The sequence below is a fragment of the Ursus americanus genome, chromosome 3 (genome assembly GCF_024610735.1).
Source record: "Ursus americanus isolate L20-20 chromosome 3, mUrsAme1.1.p, whole genome shotgun sequence".
Taxonomy (NCBI): domain Eukaryota; kingdom Metazoa; phylum Chordata; class Mammalia; order Carnivora; family Ursidae; genus Ursus; species Ursus americanus.
This window is the reverse complement of record NC_142129.1, coordinates 87,992,730-88,017,587: the sequence shown is the minus strand read 5'-3', so window position 1 is coordinate 88,017,587 and position 24,858 is coordinate 87,992,730. Positions and strand designations below refer to the sequence as shown.

Sequence of the window (24,858 nt, the reverse complement as noted above, 5' to 3'; positions counted from 1 at the left end):
ATGATAAATGTTCCAAGCTGGGAGAGGGTATAATGTGATTCATTATACTAAACTCTCCACTTTTGCACATGGATGAACATTTCCACAAATTTAAAATATATAAATAAGCCCAAGAAATAGACAAAGAGGTAAACCTAGATTGGGGAGGGGGAGACTAAGAAAGGAGTACAAGTACCACTATAGGAGAGGTTACTTTTCAAGCTGTAAGTGACACTTAACACTAATTACGTTTGAGAATCATAAAGTTAATACTCTGGAAATACTTTAGTATTCTTGATTTATCAAGATTTATCAAGATGGAGATGGCCTGCCTAGAATGAACCATCCCCCCAAAAAAGTAAAGAAGTTGATAAAGAATTTCCCAGCAAAGGAACTCATCAGTTTGCTCAATATTTCAAAATTTGAAAAAAAAAGAAGATAAAATCTTGCAAATTGTTCCAGAACAAAGCTAACATAATCTTGACATTATCTGTCCAAGAACACACAAGAACAAAGAACACAAGTATCAACTACTCCCACCTATGAACATGTTATTATATATTACATAACATTTTTTATACCACCATATTAACCTAACGGCAAAATGAGTAATTTCCTTAGCACAGACTGAGTTAGGCACAGAGCTGAGTACTTAACTTAAATTAGAGTCATTTAAACGTCACAACAGCTCCTGTGAGTAGGGCTCCCATATTCCAATGTACTCCCGAAACATCGCACATCGCATAAGTGAAAACTCACATAAATAAAAACTAAACCTAATAAGGAGGCAGATATTTCTGTTTACCCATTAAAATGTTTCCTTTCATTTCAAAAGCATGCATGAATACCACTTATGATTCATGTGGGCCAAAAAGCTTTGAAATTATCTAAATTCTGACTGGTTTTCAATTTGGGGGGATTGGCATAATTTCAAACTTTGTGGGACTCATCTCCATATTGACATTTACTGTCTTCCGCTCTCCTCAAAATGTGGCCCTTTCAAGTCTCTTATTCTTTTTTTTGAAAGAGATATAGGGAAACATACTAGTGATATAAGAAAAACAACTGTAAACTGAAGGAAAAAAATGGCAAGTGATAATCAGCACCCAGAGACAAGGAACAAGAGGCAGACAGGAGAGGAGTGTGTGCCCATCTTCAGGGGCCACACGTGTGGACACAGACCACAATAGTGATTTATCAGAAATCAGAAATCTGACTGTGGTAGGAAATTAACCAAATACCAAGTATTAGTTCAACTAAAAAAAACCAAAACACTAAAGATCAAGGAAAACTCATTACCTATAAACCAGCTGGCCTGTACTTCTAAGCTTTTCTGCAAAAAATATTTACAGATGATAAAAATGCCATCAAAATTCAGTTGCAAAAGAATACAACTATTAAACAGGCAGTCTGGCTCATCGAGGAAGCAATCTACACATCAAAATACACGTAAGTTTCCATGGGTAGTAAGGAGGGCACGTATTGCATGGTGCACTGGGTGTTATACGCAACTAATGCATCATCGAACTTTAAATCAGAAACCAGGGATGTACTGTATGGTGACTAACATAATATAATAAAAAAAAATTAAAATAAAAAAAAGAATTAAAAAAATAAATAAATAAAAGTTAATGCAACAAAACCATGTGCACGGGTTATGCAGTAGAAGAAACTGCAGGTAAATAATGATTTTAGGTGAGGAATTTATAAGAACATCTACAAATAGAAACATCAGAATACATAAAAATCAAAAGCTTCCCTATCTGTCTTCTGTTAGAAGTGAAACTTAAAAGACTAATAAAACTAAAGACATAATGAAAACCTTAAAATTCAATTAGAAAAATGGGCAAAGACAAGGCACACAAGAAACTTATTGATACACTAATAAAAAAGAATTCTCATCAAACACCTATGAATTTTTTAGAGAAGCAAATTAAATTTATGAGTTCATTTATTAAATAGTTTCCTGGGACCTTCAGGTAGACAGACCTCAAACTCGCTAATCTTGCCTAACCTAATACATGGTCTACTTCTGCGTCCCTCTCCAGAACCACTTCATGCAAGAAATCATAAGCACTTCCCTAAAGGCATCACATTTTCTGGAAGCTCTACTTGTATTTTTCTCTCTACCCAGAGTGCTACTCTCCTTATCTCTATGGCTTACTCATCCTGTCAACCTTAACTCAAAGGTTACTTTCTCAGGGAAGCTTTGGCTTCTTCCCACTCTTCCACACCTCTCTGCCCTGAGCTCAGAATAGCAATATACAGACTTCTATAACGACATTTATTATGCTACAACAAGATTATTTTTGCTCTTCATTGTTTTTTAAATCAACAGTTTACTTAAAATGTTGGGATTTACCTATTCGCCAGTCCCTTTATTCTGGACAGTGAGAGTGGGAAATTAAAGACAGACAGACATGGGGCACCTGGCTGGTTCAGTCATTTAAGCATCTGACTCTCGATTTAGACTCCCGTCATGATCTTAGGGTCCTAGGATTGAGCCCCGCATTGGGATCCCCGCTGAGCAGGGAAGTCTGCTTGTCTCCTTCTGCCCCTCCCTCTGCATGAACTCTTTCTCTCTCTCTCTCTCTCTCTCAAATAAATAAATAAATAAACCTTTAAAAAAATACAGATAGAAAGACTACTTAAAATTGCATCACAAACATTAAATTTACCAAAATACACGCAAAATCTCAATGCTGAAAACTAAAAAAAACTGCTTAGAAAATAAAGATGAAAATAAATGGAGAGATATATAATAGTTATGGATTAGAAGAATTCATAGTGTTACTATTTCAATTCTCCCTAAATCCATCTATAGATACAAATCAATCCCAATAACAATCCCTTCAAGTTTTTTTGGTAGAAATTAATAAGCTAATTCTAAAATATATATAGAAATGCAAAGAAATGAGACTATCCAAAGCAATCTTGAGAAAGAAGAACAAAACTAGAAGACTCACACTGCCTAACTTAGATTTTCTATAAAGCTTCAGTAATGAAAACAGTGTGGTCCTAGCATAAAGATCAACATGACAAACAGCCTTGAAATAGACCTGCGGTTATAAGATCATTTGACTTTGGACAAAGATGTCAGAGCAGTCTAATGGTAAAAAGAAAGTTTGTTTTCAACAAATGATACCAGGAACCAGCTATCAAAACTGGAGAGGGGAAAAAAAAAAAAAAACAACTTTGAACCCTGACTCACACTGTGCAAAAATAAGAATGTGGAGAATATTTTTACAACCTTTTTGTAGGCAAGGAGTTCTTATAGAAGCCACAAACAACCATAACCATTAAAAAAAAATTGTATAGGCTGCCTTGAAGGGTTCCCACTGGCCAATGTAGGACAATGTGAACATGAAAACAAGTAATGATAGTAATGCCGGAAAATTTTAAAAGTTCCGAAGTCCACAGCAGTATCGTAAAAAAATAAAATAAAAAAGAGAGAGAGATGGGTTAGAAGTTCTCCTATACACAAAAAAGTCAGATATAAAAAAGGAAGAAGAGGTAATAAAACTAGAAAAATCAACAATTTGTAACCCACAGTTGGAGTAACTGAGTCATGTAAGAATCTTCAACGGATGCTAAAAATCATTAAGAGGTTACTGAGAAATAGGTCTTCACAGTCTCAAAGTATTATCCCTCATATCGTCTAATAATTCCACTGGGGATAATAATACCTTTACAGTGAAGAGATCTGGCAGCCACCATCTGTACCAAGTAATCAAACAGCATTACCAATACTGGAACAAGCTGACATTATTATACACCTTCTGCTGTGATGCAGTACGAAGTACATAACACCAATTACTTATTATGACATACCCTTGTCAAAAATGTTTAACCTGATTTTAGTCATAAAGAAACAATCAGACAAACACAGCATTTGGGATGTTCTCCAAGACAGGTAGTGTGGACTGTTCAAAGAAGCCAATGTGGTTAAAAACAAAACAAGAACAGAAAGAAGGAAAAGTGCTATGGATACTCTTCAAACTTAAAAAAAAATCAAGAGACGCAACTATCAAATGCAATGCACAAGCCTAGACTAAATCTTGAATTTAAAAGAAAGAAAGGTAAAGGAAAGAAAAGAGAGAGAGAAAAGAAAGAAAAAACAAAAAAGAACAGAAAAGAAAAAGGTACAGAAGACAACTGGAGAACTGATTATAGTTCAGTCTTCCAGTTCTGTAGGAGAATGCCCCTATTCTTAGCAGACGCATGCTGAAGTACTGAGTACTAAGTGTCATGAAGTTCATGACTTAACTTATGAATAGTTCAGAAAAACAGAGGGACAGAAAGATGTTTTGTAATAGAGTTGCCTCTATTTATCTATCCATCCATCCAGTATCTACAAACATACATAGGATATATATTTAAATATAATGTATATACAATACATGTGCATATGTAATATACAGATACTACAGAGAGCAAAGGCAAATTTTCATTACAGAAAAACCATTGAATTAACTTTGCTACAATGTGAGCTACCTTTATGAGCACAGAGGAACCAGAATCATCCTAGAAAACCACTTAAATCATTCTGTAAACCAGAATGCACATGCATTTTGCACACATTTGCATAATTTTCTGTACATGCCGGTCTGAGACATAGTGACAAACTAAAAGGAAAACCTCTACAAGATCTCTAGGCATCCAAATCATTTTGCCCTTTATAGAACTATCCTGTTGTCCCCACACAGATGAAAACTGGCTGAAGACTTCCTAAGTACTTGTGACTGCAGAGAGCAGTCATTCTGTCTGAACATTCAGCCAGTGTCAAGCCCCTAATAATGGCCTTTTCTGTTGTTGTCCTGAGGCCTCAATGAAACAGAGGAGGAGATACTGAGCAACAGTTTGGGCTCTAAAGTTTGCTCAGGTCTTTAGTGAAAAGGTGCACCAGATAATCACTATAAGCTTTTACAAGCCAAATCTGTCCTTCATTTGGTTCCATATATTAGTACCCAAACTCTTCCCAGACACTTGGGGAAAGAGATTTTTTACAAGACATCATCCACCGAGGCTCGGGCACACCAGGTGCTGTTTTATTCATGCAGCTGATTTATTACACGACACTGATTGCTCCATTTCAACACCACTGCCTTCTGTTCTTTCTCTTACTTCTCTTTAAGAATTTAGAATGTCTGACTCTGTAGTACTATCTCTCTGTACACTTTCTATAGTTTTATTCCAAATATTTATTCTCTAGGTCTTTTCTAGTGTTGTTTACTCACTTGGGATGTAATGAAAGCTTTTATTCCATCCTGATAAATCTGCTCCCTCTTTGCTACTATTTTCTGCCCTCTTCCCCCCCCCACCCCTCCACCAACACACACATTCAAGGCCTTCTATTAAAACTTGTGTCACTTCTTGAAGTCTTGTCTCACTCAATAATTTCTGCTAATATCAGCAGATCAAAGTAACTGTGTGTGCATAAACAGGACTTAACCTTTCAACGATATGCTTCAAGACTAAGATTTAGAAATTAATATTAATGACTTGGAAAAATTAAAGCAGGAAACAAATATGTTACAGTATTTTTAAGTCAGTCTTCTAAAAACACTAAGTTATCTCCCAAGCCCAAACCTGTTTTTATAGAAACTTAATTTCTACACGATCTATTTCTATAGCAATAGTAAAAATATTTGCAAACTTTTATTTGACACAACATAGAAATATTAAGATCTACAGATGGCTGGATAAATGCATATTGATGTTTTGATAATTTATGAGGCAAACTAAAACATACTGAGAAACTGAATCTGGATGTGTACTACAAAATTTTTCAATTGCACTTGATAATTTTTGAAAATTCAAAGTTTGCCAGGAATACACCATGTCTACTTTATTTACTCCACAAATATGTGTCGAACACCAAAAAGCTGTTTTAGGTCTTTCTCTGATCACTGGGGATGTGGCAATGAAGAAAATCAAAATCAAAAATATTTCCTACCCTCACAGAGCTTACTTTCTCTTCTATTTTTTTTAAAGATTTTATTTACTTATTTGAGAGAGAGCAAGAGTAAGAGAGATCACAGAGGGAGAGGGAGAAGCACACTGGCCACTGAGCAGGGAGCCCGACTCGAGGCTTGATCCCAAGACCCTGAAATCATGACCTGAGCAGAAGGCAGACTTTCTAACGGGTACATGGGGTAAACAAAAGAGCACTGTACGTTTAAACTGCGTGGTCAGGACGACCTCACTGAGAAGGAGGAGCAAAGACCAGCAAAGAGCACTGTAGGGAGAGAAAGGCAATGCTCTCTGAGATGTAGCTGGCCACACTGGAGTGCAGACAAGTCATTAGCCTTCAGCTTGGCTGCAGCTAACTAACAGAGCAGGAGAACAGCAGGAGAGCATAAGAGAGAAGTTAAGAAGGGGCGGAGGACCTTAACAGGACATTGTAAAGACTTTAATGAGATAGGAAGACACTGAAAGGTTTACTGTAGAGGCTCTCTAGCTGAGAGAACCATAAAAGCAGGAAGACTCCAATCAGTAGATATGGTAACAATTCAGGAAAGAGGTAGTAATACACTGACTTAGTAGACCAGTGGGCAGCATGGAGGTGATTAGAACGGACTGGTTCCAAATACAGAGCCAAAAGCATTTGCTGATGGACTGGGTGTGGGGTATGGAATAAAGGAAGGACAAAAGAACTGCTGGGTTTACAGCCTGGGGGAAATTGAAGGATGGAGTTGCTATTTACTGAAATGGAGAAGATCGATAGAGGGGCAACTTCGAGGAAGAACATCAGTTTAGTTTGGACACATGAAGTATGGAATGCTTATTAATATCCAAGTGGATAGTACTTATTATTAAAGTAAGTGGCTGGAAATAAGTCAGGAGTTCAGGGAAGAAGTCTGAGCTAAAGAGAGAAATCTGAGAGTAGGCAGCTTAGGGATGGAAGTTAAAAACCATGCGATAAAACAGGAATTTGAATGCTCTCCCTTCTTTCCATAAAAGATGAGAAAAAAACAAAGTGCCTTTATTTGTAGAACAGAAAATAATTAAGAAGCGGGCCCTCTTTAAGTCCACTAAAAGTTCCCATTTTGTTAAATAATAAGCACTGAACACCTACAAAATGTAAAACCCCAATGACATTTAAAAGGATCCAAAAAGCAACGCAAGCGTTCCCCTGATCTCAGAACTTCCATCTAGCTGAGGAGACAGATAGATAATAGAAGGGAATGACTGACAAGAAAGGATGGAAGGAAGGAAGTCAGGTGTGTACCCCTGACAATAACCATGCCCCTCGGTGCTGCCTGGTCCAAGGGAAGGTAAGACAGCCGGAGAGAGGAATGACATTTGACAATGTAGATTTGTTCTTCCACAGATCACAGGTTGACAAAATGGCAGCATGCCATGGAGTGGCCAGTCACGTTGGGCAGTCCATGCTATTGGCTCACTACCTCCGCAGGTGTTGACAACTTGGTAGCCAGTTACGTCACCAGCACTGGCTGAGTCAGATGGCTGGCATGTTATAGCCACAACTCATCACCGTTAGAATAAAAAAATCTCTCTCAAGATGGGCTCTGGTGAACAAGAATATTCATCTTTTTCAGAAACTGCTAGCAGGTGGCCCAGAATAACTGGAACAATGTGGTCTCTAAAGCTACCTTCCTCCAGCTTCTACTGTCTCTCTCCGAACTCTAAGTCTCCTACTAGATCTCCTCTGGTGCTCAAATACATTTTACAGCTTTTCTCCCTTTCTCAGCTTCAGCTCTAACTTCTATACTCACATATTTCCTTCACAGCTCACCTGGAAACAACTTTATTTTAATCTTCTAGGTCACAGAAGCTATACATAACCCCATTTCCCTTCATGAGTCAAACAAAGTCATTTCCACAGGTATAAAAGACGGTGGATTTTTTTGGTTGCTGACTACCCACCATTTTCCAGAACTAGTTCTTCTTCCCACAGAACAAAATCTACTTTTAGCGTTCCTTAAAAATCACAGGAAATCAGTTATTATGGTTATTATGGAGTTAGCACTATTTTTCCCAATTCTGAATTCATTAGCAGTCTCAACCATCAGTAGATGGTAATTCAGAGCAACCATGTTGCTCCTTAGTGCACACATTCTCATAAATATTTAAAACTTCCTCTTAGGGATGTGCTGCCAGCTTTAGCAATGATGGAGTCAACCCTCTTTCCCCACTCTGTGCCTGCCCTGCACACACACGGGCCAGTTTCGGATGGCACCCCGGAAGCTCCAGAGGAAGCTGTAAACCAACAAAATCCCCCAGTTAAGAAACCTGAAATATTTCCCAGTGTCTGTGAGGACATCTCTGCACCAGGTAACGCCATTTCTTGAGTGCTTCCTGTGAGCAATTTTCAAATAGAGGCTTTCGGTTCTCAGGACAGAACTACAATCTTATTGATCTAGATCTGAAAATCAGTAATATCCCAAGGCACTGAGCTCACTGATCTCCCAGGAATCAGAGGCAAGTGCTTACAAGTGGCCCCTTCTCTTAGTAACCATCTCTCTTCATCTCAATGACCAGAATTAAAAATGTGTTCATCACACATCCTCCGTAGGCCTCCCCAGACTTATCTCCTCTACACGGGGCAACCTGAAGCTAAATTCCAAGTAGACAGCAAAACTAAGGTGGCTATTCAGAAGCGAGAGGGATTTCTCTTCATGCAATAGCACAAGACTCCTTCTGTGAAAGAGGAGAAATAAGCGTTTCTGCAAGTGTCACTAGCTGGCAAAGCCACCCTCTACTCACTGCTCCTTAGTGGCTCCAACGCCGGGAGAAGTGGTGCACCGAGAGTAATGCCAGGGAAGACAGAAGACCAACTGCCCCTGGCTTTATCCAAGGCCAACTTCCTAATTCACAAACCAGAGCAAGCCAATAAAAGGAAATGTCATTCACATCTTTGCCCAGGAGTATCTACCAACAGGCAGAAGTTACGTACATCATCTCCTACCCTTGGATATACAAAGATGGCACACAGTTCTAACACAATTACTGATCTCTACTGTGGGTGAAGGTCTTCTTGGTGCACATGAGAGATAAGGAAAATCAATGGCAAAATCTTGATGCCTGGATTTAAAAACAAACAAACAAACGAGTAACCTTTCCTCTTTCCATTAGACCTTTTAGGTGGTCACAGAGGAAACTGACCTTCAGGAGATCAGCATCAGATGACTTCAGCTTATGCTTCAGGAAACAGAATCAAAAAAACAAAGACCACTAATTATAAGACTCAATGCAGCTATAGGCTAATATACTCAGAAAATGAAATTATAAGCTCATAATGAGAATGGATTCAGAGAATGTTACAGAGGCAGAGAACATCAGAAAAGTAGTAGGATCTCTTTAAGCTCTCAAGGCTCTCAATAAAGGTTCGAAACCGGCTTCATTATTTGCTCTCAAATAATGTAACAAGAAATAAGCAATTACAAAGTCAAAAAGGAAATTCTAAGAATGACTTAAAAATACGGATATTGATGTAGAACATATACTCTACCAGTAAATACTTCAAAAAATGTTTAAGGGAGAAAAAACTAATAATAACCTATAAGATATTGTGTACAGCTTTTATTATGAAGACAATGCATTAAATGTGATTCTGCTGTGAGCTCCATCTTCTGAACTGATGACCATGTCATTCCCCTAATATCTCTTCTTGGACTTTTCCAGTTTTCCCAATTATCACTCATTCACATTACTCCCAAAATTCAGACTCACTCACCTTCAAAACATTCTCCATGCTGGTATCATGCTAGTTTTTTTAAAAATGAAAACCTGAACAAATCATTTCATCCCTCTACTCCAAACTCCATTTCTCTCACACCCAGGGCTTTAGCCAGAGGAACTTATTTTTAGTTCCCTGTACAGGAGGAAGTTTCATCATCCATGCCTTTGCCCTAACACTCCGTCTTCCTGGAGACTCTTTTCATCAGAGCACTTAAACAACAGCAATAATAAGCCAGTTCACTGTTTAGGGAAGCTTAAGCACCATTTCCTCAAAGACACCTTCCATGACCCCAATAGATGACACACATGTCATATATCTTCAACGGGACCTCTAATCTTTTACACATTGTTCACATGTCCTTCTCAGTACTAGACCAAGACTTCCTACAAGACATGTTTATATCCTTCGCACCTAGGGAATGCCTGGCCATGTGTAAGGCATTTGATTTGTTTGTTCAATTCATGAATCACAAATATCGTATAAAAGTCTGGGGTCTGGGTACCTGTTAACCAAAATTAGGCAAGTTTACACACATGTCTGGAGTTTCAATATATTACATTAAATGAACCAAGAATATCTGAACTTTCTTTAATTACTATAACTGACAAAACAATGAATCAAAATGCCCCAAATTAATTAATTTGGTCATCTCTTTTCCCAATGTACTTTGAAGGCTATTTACTGAAGTCATTCCAACAACACACTACCTTAACTGATACAAATATATGGAAAAAGAGAAAGAAACCACTATATGAATGGAACCCAAACAGACAGATATGTAAGTATCTATCACAAGTAAAACACTATGCTAGAAGCTGTGAGGAAAATGAAGATGGAAAAGACATGACTCTGATCCTCAAGTAGAATAGTTATATAAAGGAGGTAAAATGGTTATACAAATAATTAGAAATCAAAGCCTAAGATAATTATAATACAGAGAATATTGAACTTTAGGTTGTGGTGACCAGAAAAGGCTTCATGAAAAAGATGGCCCAAGAGAAAATGTATGACTTTGCAAGAAATGGAAAGGAGGGGCGCCCGGGTGGCTCAGTCGTTAAGCGTCTGCCTTCGGCTCAGGGCGTGATCCCGGGGTCCTGGGATCGAGCCCCGCATCGGGCTCCTCTGCTGGGAGCCTGCTTCTTCCTCTCCCACTTCCCCTGCTTGTGTTCCCTCTCTTGTGGCTGTCTCTCTCTCTCTGTCAAATAAATAAATAAAATCTTAAAAAAAAAAAAAAAGAAAGGGAAAGGAAACATATATTAAGAAAGAAAGAAAGAAAGAAAGAAAGAAAGAAAGAAAGAAAGAAAGAAAGAAAGAGGGGCGCCTGGGTAGCGCAGTCGTTAAAGCGTCTGCCTTCGGCTCAGGGTGTGATCCCGGCGTTCCGGGATCGAGTCCCACATCAGGCTCTTCCGCTGTGAGCCTGCTTCTTCCTCTCCCACTCCCCCTGCTGTGTTCCCTCTCTTGCTGGCTGTCTCTCTGTCACATAAATAAATAAAATCTTTAAAAAAAAAAAAAAGAAAGAAAGAAAGAAAGAAAGAAAGAAAGAAAGAAAGAAAGAAAGAAAAAGGAAATATATATTGTGAGTAAGAGGAAGACTGGAGTAAATTAAAAAGAGGCGCAGGAGCATGTCCAGGACCATGAGCCATGGATGGTCTGGGAGGGGCCCCAAGTGAGCAAGCCTCAGAAGGTGCAGATGGACCAGGAAGGAGGACAGGTAACAAGGGCCATGGATGGTCAGCACGGGAGTGTGGGCTCGCTTTTCACACTGCAAGCAGGGGCATGAAGGCACACAGGCTCAACGAAGGAGGCCAGAGTCTGAGGACAAGGAAAATGCGCCAAAGGCCACAGCTTTCCATTGGCTACTGAAACGCAGGGAGAGATGCTGGCCCTTCAAAGCGTTAAACCGGACTCAATGGGTTTCTGGCTGCCAACAAAGTGAGGTCTAGTTGTGGTTTGCTTCTCCAGGATATAGCCATTCCAGGATTCCAGAATTTATGTTTTCTAAATGTCCTATAAAAATATGTATTTTACAACCTGGACGAGCAAAGGGCATGAGAGAAACAGGTACGAATGCTGCTGAAGGGTGTTAAGAGTCCAGAACTTTCAAATGGTCTGCACTGAACAGCAGAGCACTAAAAGTTCAAAAGGTGCTAGATGGCCAGCTTTAATTCTCACACTCTTCCAGCTTAAAAAACAGGAAGACAGCCACTTCCAGTCTGGAGGCCCCTCCCACCCACCCTCATTACCAGAGCCTCCAAAGGGAAACCCGCCCTCCACACAGAAACTACATTTCCCCCATCAAATGCATGCATACTTCTCTATGTCACACTGCTGCAAAGGTTACACAAAAAAAGATGGCGAACTGATGCCCTGGGACCAAACCCTGTCCATATATAGGTAACAGTGTTTATCCGTCTGCTGGCTTACATGATGTTTTATAAACACCGAATTCATTGCCAATATTAAAATATGAGAGTTTCCCCCACACAAATCCAAATTTCTAGTTTCTCTTCAAATACAGACAATCCTGGCAATACTCCCCAGCTCCCCGGTTTGCCACCCGGCCACCTCACTTACTAACAGCCCTGCCTGGTCCTTCTTGACATTTGTTTGGGCTCCTAGTTTACGTGGTCTTTGGATCCCCAATAGTTGGGGCCCAGTCAGCTGGCTATGTGAGGATGGGGTTCACAAAGGCACTGCCTGGTGTCCATCCTCTGCTTACTAGTTGTGTAACCTTAGACAAGCTACTTTAACCTCTCTGCGCCCCAGCTTCTCCTTCTGTAAAATGAAGACAATAATGCAATAATAAAATAAGATAATAATGCAATGTACTTCAGAGGGCTGCTGTGAGGAAGACATTTGTCTCTATAAAGCAGTGGTTCTCCAGGTGTTGGGGCCAGTGAGACATTTTTGGTTGTCACAACTTGGGAGGGGTGGCCCTGACATCTAGTGGGTAGAGTCCAAGGATGCTGCAGGACAGCCCCCACAACAAAAAAATATCCAGCCCAAAATGTCAGCAGGATGAGCAATCCAGACATAAAGAACAGCAGCTGGCACAGAGGAAGCCCTCTTTAAGTGTTAGCACTTACCAGTAATGCCCAAAGCAAGTACTGGCTGGTGTTCCCAGCTCAGCTGGAGACATTTCTAATAGTTCAGGAGCTCCTTGCTTGATGAATTTAACTACGATGCAAATAGGAAAATATACTTGAAACTCCCTGGTTCCACATCATTAGCTCAACAAGCAAGTGGTTAATTTAAAGAAAAAAACAAAAACATGAGAATATATTTTCCTAAAACAAAAAGCAAACAAGAATACACCTGGGCGAGCAATAATGCACAATATTTGAAAAGCACAGTGTCCCGGAAAACATGGGGCATGGAAACCTGGGATTACAGCCACTTACAAGGTCCTAGGCCAAATTCCTCCCAACTCCAAGTTTTGTACACTGAGGATGCCCAATGGTCCCAAAATATTTTTTGGAAAACTGTGACAAGAGGAGAAGTAGAGAAGGGTTTTAAATTCAATAGTCAACCAAACCCAGTACTACCCTACTGCCTGTCCAGGAATAGCCTGCAGGCTTGAACAGCTCAGGCGGGGATCCTGGGTGAAGGGTCCTGCTTTGATGTGGAGTCACCACAACAGGGACTGTCCAGATGCAGGCTGAGAACAAGCAAAACAAGTGAAATAGCTCAGAAAGGCTCGAGCTCTGCAGGACATCAGAACCCAGGATAGCTAGTGCAAGCCCTTGCTGCCTCGAGCCAGGGGATACGGACCAGGCCTCTTAGCCCAGCATCACACACACCCCTGGCTAGGCTCTCTGTGCCTTTTCTAATCTTTAATATTCAAAAGTGGAACTGCTATTATTTTGTCCAATACCATAAACACAGGTAACAACGATCTTTCCTTGTGACAATGTGCCCTCACCATTTACAACCCAAAGATTTGAGTTCCTCTCAAGGGATCCCTTGGTAACTGCAGAAGTCAGACCCTTCACTGAAACAGGAAAGAGGTTCTGTTGAATCAAAGCCAAGAAAAGCGTAACAGTGCTTCTCTCAAAGATGAGATGATAAAAGTATATATAAAACTAAAGGGCTCTACAATCTACAGAAAACTTTGCATGTATAACATGAATTGTTAAGTGTCTTTTAAGCTCAAGCAAACATATATTTGAACACCCATGTATAAGAGTGCATTACCAAAGATACCAGGATTGGTAAACTGCATCACAGAGAAAGACTCTCAAATGTGCTATGAAAGAGAAGGCTTCTATTAAAGACACAGGAAATATCTCATGAAATAAGCAGCACAAATGGACATGGAAGGATGGGCAGAACTTCGGCTCATCTGTCCATCCATGAGGCATTCCAGACAGAACACAAGCAAAGGCACTGAAGTTGAAACAGCCAGGAGTTCAGTTTGGGGCACTGGGTTCATGGTGGAAGGATGGTGCTAGAGTTTGAGACTGAATCATGACAGCCTAGATCTTCAGAACATGGACATCAGCTGCACGAACAATCTTGAAGGACAGAGAAACAGTCAAAACACCCAGTGAAAGGCTTAAAGAGCCAAGGCTCTCTTTTGCCTAAATTTAATGACTTTCCAATAAGTAAGAAAGAAGGTAGTTCCATTAACATAATTCTAATTCAACTAATGAAAGGCAATCTGTATTATGTCATAGGAGAGCCAAAAAGCCACCAGAAAGTAAATTAACTATTTGTTAGTTTACTATTATTCACCTACCATATCCCAGTCATAATAAGCAAAGCTTGGAAATAAATAATGAGTATTTTTAAATTGTAGGAACACAGTAACCCAGTTTCAACCATAAAAGTCATGAATTTATTTTTACTTAATTTTTTTAAATGATTATGTAGTACCAAGAAAGAGAAGTTCTATCCCTGAGCTGACCCAAAGGCTTCCTCAATTCTAGGAAGAAACTCCACTTGCTAACAGAAAGTGTAAGCCAGCAACTCTAGACAATGGTCGCACACTTGTAAGCACAAGGTTAAAGCTAGGAAACCAGAAACAAGTTTTAAACTCCCATTCAAAGATGTGTGCAATTAGGGGTGCCTGGGTGGCTCAGTCGGTGAAGCATCTGCCTTCAGCTCAGGTCATGATCCCAGGGTCTTGGAATCGAGCCCTGCATTGGGCTCCCTGCTCAGTGGGGAACCTGCTTCTTCCTCTGCCTCTGCCTCTCTTGCTCAAACAAATAAAAATCTTTAAAAAAGAAAAAAAAAAAAAAAGATGCGTGCAATTAAACCTTAAATTTCAAAGTCATTTTGAGGTGTGCCGGGGTGGCTCAGTCAGTTAAGTGTCTGACTCTTGCTGGTCATGTCTCAGGGTCATGAGATTGAGCCCCGCCTCAGGTTCTGCACTGAGCCTGGAGCCTGCTTAAGATTCTCTCTCCCTCTCTTTCTCTCTCTGCCCCTCCCTCCCCGACACCCCCCCCAGCCTTCACACATTCTCTCAAAAAAAAAGAAATATTGTATTTTCATATATGTAGAGACCCATTTGTGATGGAACTTTTATGAGGTATAACAGAAAAAAACATCAGGCTGAGAATCAGTAAGGTGAGAATTTGGCACCAGTTATGCCTTGAAAATCTGGGCTTCCACAGCCCGACCTTTAAAATGAGAGGACGGGGGGCCCCTGGGTGGTTCATTTGGTTATGCGTCTGCCTTCGGCTAGGATCATGATCTCGGGGTCCTGGGATCAAACCCTGCATCAGGCTCCCTGCTCAGTGGGGAGTCTACTTCTCTCTCTCCTGTCCCTCCCCCTACTCTGGCTCTCTCTCTTTCTCTTTCTCAAATAAATAAATAAATAAATAAATAAATAAATAAATAAATAAAATCTTTATAAAATGAGAGAACTGAATCATGATCTTTAAAATGCCATTTCAAAATATCTAATTTCAAATAATAGAGATTTATAGCTGCTGCTCTGTATTCAGGGAAGCAGTGAGGTGGAGTAGCAATGGATCAGGCTTTGGCGTTAGGCTAATTGGAGTGTTCAAATCTATGCTTACTCAGTACTAGCTGGATGGCCGAAGTACAAGCTTCCTTTCTGACCAAGAAGGAATAATATTTACCTCTGCGATATGTTGGAAGGATAAGAATGTATGTAATGCCCCTGGCACAGTGGAGCCACAAAATAAAGGCAGACATTAGGCCTCTGGTCAGTTAAAAGTTCTGATGGAAAATGGTAATCCTCTTGACAATGCTGTTTCCTAGAACTCAGCTTGGACAAGGGCACGGATTGACTGCCAGTCCTTTCCAAAGGGCGAACACATAATGGTAATACTAGAGGACTCATAGGAAGGAAGGATTAAAGCAGGGAGCTGAAAATAAGGAGAGGCTGAGAGCCCTGCACATAATAATGAACAGGAATAAAACAGTGTGGGATACAGTGCTCAAGGGAAGAAGACATATTTTCATTGAGAGAAGACTACCGGTGAAAAAAAATATATAATGAACTGCTGCAATGATTTCATAACCAAAATAAAGCAGAGAGCTGGCTCGAGTCTATGAGCATCATTAAATAAAGAGGGATTTGGCAATACACAGATCCCTATGCCTTTTGCCTCCCTGCATCGGGTTCAGATGATATAGCTCATGCCTACCTCTCAAGTGTCATTTCCCCCCACCTCACTCTCTCTGAGGTTCACTCCATTGCACATGGCTTCTCTTCTACTCCTGGAACATGCTAAGATCATTTTTCCTTTAGCCCCTTTGCACTGCAGTGTCTTCCTGGAAACTTCCACCAGATCTCCCATGGCTGACTCATTCTAAACATTCAGGTCTCATGAAGCTGTCACTTCCTCAAGGAAGTCTTCTCTGATCACCGTATCTAAATTCGCTCCAACTCCTCCCATCCCAGTCGCACTCTATCCCCTTATCCTGAACTATTTTTTCTATCATTTATCATTATCTAAAATTGTGATTTTTGTTTACATGTTTATTGTATCTCCACCAAAATGGAAGGTCTTTGAGGGCAGGAACCCTGTGTAAATTTTTCAGCACTCAATCTCCAACACCTTAAACCAAAATGTGGCATAGATGAGGTATTCATCTGATAAATTTATTCAAAGAATAAATTCAAATGATTAAAATTGCCATCCTGTGAACATAAGGAAAAGCCCCCCAAAGTGACTTCAGTTTCACTTCTTTAATGCAGTTCTATGCAATCATGCAGACTTGAAAATTCAATGTTTTAGACAGCAAGATTTAAAGAGAATGACTTTTTATGAAAATATTATATTATATATGCATGCATATATTATACACCACACATTTTCACTTTATAGGCATGAATCTATAAATAAAGCAAAGGTACTAAAAGTTTTATTTTTTGAGATCCTGCTTTTAGAAAGAGGGTGGATGGGTAGATGGTATATATTGATGGGAATTATCTTTCAGAACCCTTCTCAACAAAGATTGAGGTAAACAATCTGAACTAATTTCAGTATATTTGAGAGATGAGACCTGTTACTTTGTTACCTTGCTAAACTTATCCAAACTATTACTGAGTCAAGTGATGAATTCAGTGATTCCATCTGTGAAATAGAAGACAAACGACATGGTGAATAACTGGCACATTAACGGAAGGATAAGAAAAGTTCCACAATGTTAACCCATATCTGAACAAAAGAGAAAAAAAAAAATCTCTTTCTAGAAAATCCTAAACAAAAATAAGCATGCTACTGAGATTTCAAAATATGGCCGAATACCATGAGTGGGCAAGGCAGTGAAATGAAACTACAGCCACAACACTCATAACTTGTGCTTTGATTTTTAAATTTTGTTTTGTTTTGAACACCGATTTTTTAATGAATAAAAGAGGCCAATGATCGACCTTGTATAATAACCCACGCATCACACTAGTCACCATTCGTGGTAACTCTGGAGGGCCCATGGCGCCAGCACCGGGCGGGACCCCACCGAGAACTCCTCGGGGTCCGCAGGTGAAAGAATGCAGACCTCATTACCTGAATCCAGTCCCAGCATCCCAGCCCAAGCACTGGAACGAGGTGGGGCTCCGCATTCTGCAACTTCACTTGTGCATCCTTTATAAACACAGCCCGCCTAGCCCCTCCTCCTCCCCACGGACCGCGCAGCACTCGGCAAACACCCCAACGCTCTGGCTCTGGCCTCCGTTCTTGGGTCTTCCGTGACCCCGGGCAAGTCATCTGATCCCGGGTGACTCAGTTTTGCAATCTGTCAAATAGGGTGACGAGAAACCCTGCCTACCTTATCTGGTGGTTTCGGGCCGGCCGCCCCAGGCTGGCCCGGGTACAGCGGTTCCGTGGTTGCGCCCTCGGGAGCCCTAGCGGGCGAAGGGGCGGGGCTTGGCGGGGCGGGACCCGGGACCAAGCCCCGCAGCCGACGCGCAGCCCACCGCCCGCAGTCAGCCACCCCCTTTCCTCCTCGAGTACCCGGCCCGTGACGTCAACACGCTGACGTCGACGCACAGAGGCTCATCTCGCCCGAGGGACCAAAGACTGGGCTGGGGCGTGCGTGCCCCCGTAACAGAACCGGCGATTGGTGGATGGGTCTGTCGATCATTTGCTGCCCAGTAAGCGACACGGGAAGGCGGGGGAGGCGGGCTGGCTTGGCCCGAGGGGAGGGTGGGAATCTGGAATTCGGTCTCTGAGAGCTGGGGGCTGTTTGAACTTGGCTGGGTGCTCCCCCGCACCGTTTTGTTAAGCGGCCGCTTCCCCCTTGTCGGAGTTTCTGCTTCTTTCGCTTTCCTCCAGTCTCTTGGTGAGGATTTAGGTTCCAGTTGTGGAAAATAGTCATGGCCTGGACTTCAGGGCCCCTGGCACTTCGCTCTGAGCTCTCCAGGAATGAAAAAGTAGGACCTTCCATTTCTCTGTTCAGGCGTCACCTCCACTTTGAATTCTCCTCAAGTCCCCCAGACCTTTAAGAGACCCTTTCTCTGTGCGCCTGTCGCATAATTAACACTCCGATCTTAATAGTAGTCACATTTAATTATATTTGTATGTTTTCCCACAAGATTGAGCACCTTTTAATTATTGTTTTAGTTCAAATTACCTTTAAGTTTTAATTGAACTTTTACCAATAGATGCTAAAGTTATGTCGTTCAAATATTTAAAGGTGTAGAAAGTCATATAGTGAAAATTCTTCCGCTTCCAGTTTCTCAGGCATTCAATTCACCTATTGGAGGGAACCACTGTTACTTTCTGGATGGATAGTCTTTCAAAGAAGATAGAAATTCTAAGTGCTATTATTAATTTTAAGTTACACATAATAATAAATGCAAATGTTTCAAATAGGCTAAAATCCTTTTCAGGCAGTAATTACAAACCCAGTCCCTATATGATGACTCCTAGTTGCTATGCCTTTACATATGTGTAGATTTTTTTCCCCGATCAACATTATATCCTTGAGCTTTTTCCATATCTCTATATAGATCTACCTCATTCTTTTAAAATACTGCATGGTAGTCCTCGGAACCAATAGACACAATTTATGATTTCCTTACTCTGGGATATGTACTTCATTTCTTTCTTTTTTTTTTTTTTTTTCTTTTTTCTATTAGAAGCATTGCTACATTCAGCATAAGTGCATGCTCTTTTTTGTACCTATATCCAAGTGTTTTCCAGGGTAAAAATACTGGCAAGTGAATGTGCTGGATAGAGAATCTTCATAGTAGATTCTTCATAGTAGATTTTAAATCTTCATAGTAGATTCTTTCATTTGCTCCTTTAAGTAACTGTTACAACTTACATTCCTACCTGTAATATATGAGCAACTCCCTGCACCCTTGCTAAAACTGAAAAAATATAATTAAAAAAATTTCTGAATTGATCAGTGTGAAAAAAATTTTGAGGGATAACACGTGTGCAAAAGAAGTGCAGTAATCATGAGTGTATGTCTTGGTAGGAAAGTGAATGAACTTATGTAAGTATCTCCTAGACCAAGATTTTGAAAATTTACCAGGAATATAGAATCTCTCCTCATACTAGTCTTAGTAATTGCACTCCTACACACAAGTATTCTGAATTTTACCACCAAAATTAGTTTTGCCTGCCTGAACCTTTGTAAATGAACACAAGTAGTATGTACTCTTGTGTGGTTCTTTTTGCTCAATGATATGTTTGTAATATTGAGTCATATTAAAGAATATAGTACTTTCTTTTCATTTTTGTATATACTTCCAAAGTATATTTATTTTAATATTGCTCGACGTTAAGTTGTTTGAAGTTTGGGGTGGCCACAGGTGACAGTACTATGAATATTCTTCTAGGTCTCTGTTGATGCACATAGTTGCACATTTGATTTTGGTATATTCCTAGGAGTAGTAATACTGTGCCACAGGATATGCATATATTCACTATTAGTAGACCCTGCCAAATAGTGTTTGGGGTTTACAAATTTACAACTTACTAGCAGTGAATGAAAATTCCAGTTGCTCTACATCTTTGCCAACACTTGATATTCTCAGTTTTGTTTTGTGCTCATCCTCTTTTTCTTTGCTTATTTTCAATTCTATTGAGACAAATTGAATATACAAAGGTTGCATATATTTAATGTATAAATCTTAATGAGTTTAGACGCATGCATATCCATGATACCATTACCGCAAACAAGATAATAAACATACCCATCACCATGAAAACATTTATTGTGTCCCCTTGCTTTTGTTGTTGTTCTCTTTGGTTAAGAGCACATAGCATGAGATTTACCTTCTTAACAAGTTTTTAAGTGAACAGCACCCTGTTGTTAACTATTACTACTACTAACTATGTTACTACTGTTAACTAACAGTTTTCGTATAAGTGGAATCATGCAGCATTTGTTCTTCTGTGAATGACTTATTTCCAGGCATAATGTTTTCCATGGTGATACGATGTCTCCTGTTCATCACACCAAACCTCATGAAAGACCCAAACTGGGCTGGTCTTCAGTGTCTTCCCTGAGGATAGTCATCGTGAGGGGACCACAGCAGGTAAGAGGTGCTGCGGTGACTGTGGGTCACCTTCTGCTCCTTTCTGTCTGCAGCCTCACTTAGCCCTTACCGCAGACTTCCCCAGACCTGGCACCTAAACCTGAAAATTTCTCTACCCACTCCAGGTTCAGGTTCTGGGGACCCATGTTTGCCTGGATGACCAGGATAAGTTTTGGCCCTGGATTTTGTATTCCAGAAATCCCTAGGAATTGTCTGGGCAAGATAGACACTGTAAAGAAGAAGTGAGGATTAAACTAAGTGAAACAATGTCAGAATAAGAACATGTCTCTGGGTGTGCAACTGGCTATCACATGACTTTTAAGCAATTAGAACTAGGTAATGCAATCATTTGTTATCCAATTAAATTTGTAAGGCCAGAAATGCATGGATTAGCACTTTAGCTTTTTCTTCAAAGCAATTGTTACTTAGATAAAAAGACATTTAAAATGAAATATGAATTTTGATAAAAATGTAGAGGTATAGATCATATTCACTCCTTTTTAAATGCTTGGAAAATGCGCGTTTTCTAGTGTATGCATAATGTCACAAATGGTAAGATTTCCTTCTTTTTTTAAGGCTGAATAACATTGTATTGTATGCATCTGCCACATTGTCTTTCCTCATTCATCTGTTGGTGGTAATTTGGATTGTTTCTAAATCATGACTCTTGTGAATCATGCTGCAATAAAGATGACAGTGCAGATATCTCTTTGAGATCCTGATTTCAATTTGGATATATACCTAGGAGTGGAATTATTGGATCATATAGTAGAAGAAATAGAAAATATGAACAGATCAATAGACAAGTAAAGAAATTGAATCAGTAATCAAAAACCTCCCAACAAAGAAAAGCCCAGGACCAGATGGCTTCACTGGTGAATTCTATCAAACATGTAAAGGATTAATACCAGTCCTTCTCAAACTCTTCCAAAAAGTTAGAGAGAAGCAACACTTCCAAACTCATTGTACAAGGCCTGCATTACACTGATACCAAAACCAGAAAAAGACACTACAAGAAAGCAAAACTGCAGGTCCATATCTCTGATGAACATAGGTGTAAAAATCTGTAAAAAAATTCTAGATGCAAAATTTGTGACAAAAATTCTAGTGAACAGAATTCAATGGATATTAAAAGGATCATCTACTGTGATCAAATAAAATTTATTTCTAGGATGCCAGAATGCAAATCAATAAACACATTAACAGAATGAAGGATAAAAATCATATGTTCGTTTCAATAGTTACAGAAAATGTATTTGACAAAATTCAATATCCCTTTATGTTAAAACTCTCAAATTAGGTATAGAAAGAATATACCTCAACATAATGAAGTCCATATATGACAAGCCCACAGCTAACCTCCTGCTTAATAGTGAAAAACTAAAATCTTTTCCTCTAAGATCAGAACAAGACAAAGGTGCCCTTTCTCACCACTTTTATTCAACATAATACTGGAAGTCCTAATCAGAGCAATTAGACATGAAAAGAAATAAAAGGCATCCAAGTTGGAAAAGAAGTAAATTGTCTATGTTTGCAGATTATGTGATTGTATATATAAAACCCTAATGATTACACACACATGTGCTCACACGTACACATTTCTGTTAGAATGAATACATGAATCCAGAAAAGTTGCAGGATATAAAAATCACCATACAAAAGTCAGTTGCTGGGGCACCTGCGTGGTGCAATCGCTTAAGTATCTGCCTTTATCTCAGGTCATGATCCTGGGGTCCTGAGATTGAGCCCTGCATTGGCTCCCTGCTCGGTGGGGAGCCTGCTTGTCCCTCTCCCTCTGCCACTCCCCCTGCTTGTGCACTCACTCTCTCTCTCAAATAAATAAAATCTTTGAAAAAAAATCAGGTGCATTTCCATACACTAGCAATGAATTATCCAAAAAGGAAATTAGGTAAACATTCTCAGTTACATTCGCATCAAAAACAACAAAATATTTAGGAGGTGAGCAATTTGTACACTGAAAAAGATAATACACTAATGAAACCAATTAAAGAAAACACAGGGGCACTTGGATGGTTCAGTCGGTTAAGCCTCTGCCTTCAGCTCAGATCATGATCCCAGGGTCCTGGGATTGAGCCCCACATCAGGCTCTCTCCTGGATGGGCAGCCTGCTTTTCCCTTTCCATCACTTGTGCTTTCTTGCACATGCACTCTCTCTCTCAAGTAAATAAATAAAATCTTAAAAAAACACCCCCACACACAAATAAGTGGAAAGACACTTTGCATTCATGAATTGGAAGGCTTAATATTATTAAAATGACCATACTACCAAAGCAATCTACATATTCAGTGCTTCTCTCATCAAAATTCCAATGGCATTTTATACAGAAATAGAAAAATAATCCTAAAATTTATGTAGAACAAAAGACCCAGAATAGCCAAAGCAACCCTGAGAAAGAACAAAGCTGGAGGCATCACACTTCCTGATTTCAAAATATATTACAAAGCAGACATAGTTAATATGATACTGGCATAAAAAGACTCATAAACTAAAAGAGCATACTAGAGAGCCTGGAAATAAACCCACACATATATAGTGGTGTCAAGAATACCCAATGGGAGGGCATGATCCTGGCGTTCTGGGATCGAGGCCCACATCAGGCTCCTCCGCTGGGAGCCTGCTTCTTTCTCTCCCACTCCCCCTGCTTGTGTTCCCTCTCTTGCTGGCTGTCTGTCTCTCTGTCAAATAAATAAATAAAATCTTAAAAAAAAAAAAAAGAATACACAATGGGAAAAACATAGTGTCTTCAACAAATGGGGTTGGAAAAACTAGATATCCTCATGTAGAAGTATGAAAATAAACTCCTATCTCACAACAAACACAAAAACCAACTCAAAATGGTTTAAAGCTTTAAATATAAGACCTGAAACTGTAAAACTTCTAGAGGAAAATGGGAAAAACTTCATGATGTTAGTCTTGTCAATGATTTCATGGCTATATGGACTGGACATCAAAAACAAAACAAAACAAAAGCAAAAGTAGATAAATGGGACTACATCAAACAAAAGCTTCGTCACAATAAAGAGAAAAAGCAGAATGGAAAGGCAACCTAAAAATGGAAGAAAATATTTGCAAACCACATATCTTATACGGTGTTAGCCCCACTCCCCGCAAAATATATCTAAAGAACTCCTTATATAGTCCCCCTCCCTGTGAAACTCCTATAGCTCTTTAGCAAAGAAAACAACCCAATTAAAAAAGAAGCAAAGAACTTGAATACACATTTCTCCATAGAAGACATACAAATGGTCAACAGATATGTGAAAAGGTGCTTAACATCACTAATTGGAGAAACGCAAATCAGAATCACTGTGAGATATACACCCCACACCAGTTAAGACGGATATTAACAAAAGATAACAAGTGTTGACGGGATATGGAGAAATTAGAATTCGTGTGCATTGTGGGGATGTAGAATGGTACAGCCACTATGGAAAACTGCATGGAAGTCTTTTTGTGGTGTTATACATTCTGAAGCATAGGTAGGGATATCACATTGTACATTTAATTTGCATTTCCTGGATGACAAAGAGAGTTAGGCACTTTTTCATATGTCTGTATGCCACTTGTTCAAGTCTTTTGCCCAATTTAAAATTAGACTATCTGTGTCATTTCGAGAAGGTTTTTCTATATTTTAGATATGATTCCTATGTCAGATATATGTATTATGTATATTTTTCTTACTCTGTGGCTTACTTTACCTTTGTAAAATATTCATTTTACTAGAATGTACTATAAATTAATACTTTTTCTAATTTCTGGAAAATTCAAGGACTTTAGAACATTGATTTCATTTGCCCAACTCCTGATTTTGGGCCAATTTTTGTCATACATTTTAAATTATATTAAATTTAAAAACCCAACAAAGTATTTTATTTTATTTTATTTTATTTCATATAGAGAAATTTAGATTTATCCACATATTTTTCCTTTACTTTGTCTTTTTTTCCTTTAGCTTTTCTGGGATTACTTTTGAAATTATTGCATTCTTTGTTAAGTTTTAGAGCATGTCTGCTGGTGACAAAAAATCTCCACTACCCTATCTAAGATGAGATACCTACGCTGTCTCTCTCCTAGCTGTTTTGGTTACTCTCTGATGCAACTGTTTTCTTTTCAAACTTAATCCAGCATTGTGGTTATTGTTGGTAGGAAGTTGGTCTGATACCAAATAGTCAATTATAGCTCAAA

At 39.4% G+C, this 24,858-nt stretch overlaps 1 protein-coding gene and 1 long non-coding RNA gene across 7 annotated transcripts in view; one reads left to right on the top strand and one right to left on the bottom strand.

Annotated features, from left to right (window-relative positions):
• Window positions 1-18,141, bottom strand: part of STARD3NL (STARD3 N-terminal like) — a 51,870-nt gene extending 33,729 nt beyond the window's left edge. Inside the window, exons 1-2 of one of the 3 annotated variants that reach the window (XM_087861199.1) lie at window positions 17,930-18,141; window positions 17,180-17,235 (exon numbers count right to left, since the gene is read on the bottom strand). The gene's annotated coding sequence lies outside the window, so the exon portion shown is untranslated. Of the gene's footprint in view, window positions 1-17,179; window positions 17,236-17,667; window positions 17,885-17,929 lie in introns of those variants that run through there. The other 2 variants (XM_045793489.2, XM_045793490.2) reach the window with 2 other exon arrangements.
• A 166-nt stretch (window positions 18,142-18,307) lies between these two features.
• Window positions 18,308-24,858, top strand: part of LOC123789418 (uncharacterized) — a 202,368-nt gene continuing 195,817 nt past the window's right edge. For all 4 annotated transcript variants that reach the window (XR_015724064.1, XR_015724063.1, XR_015724062.1 and 1 more), the window contains exons 1-2: window positions 18,308-18,533; window positions 20,528-20,651. This is a non-coding gene — a long non-coding RNA (uncharacterized LOC123789418). The remainder of the gene's footprint in view (window positions 18,534-20,527; window positions 20,652-24,858) is intronic.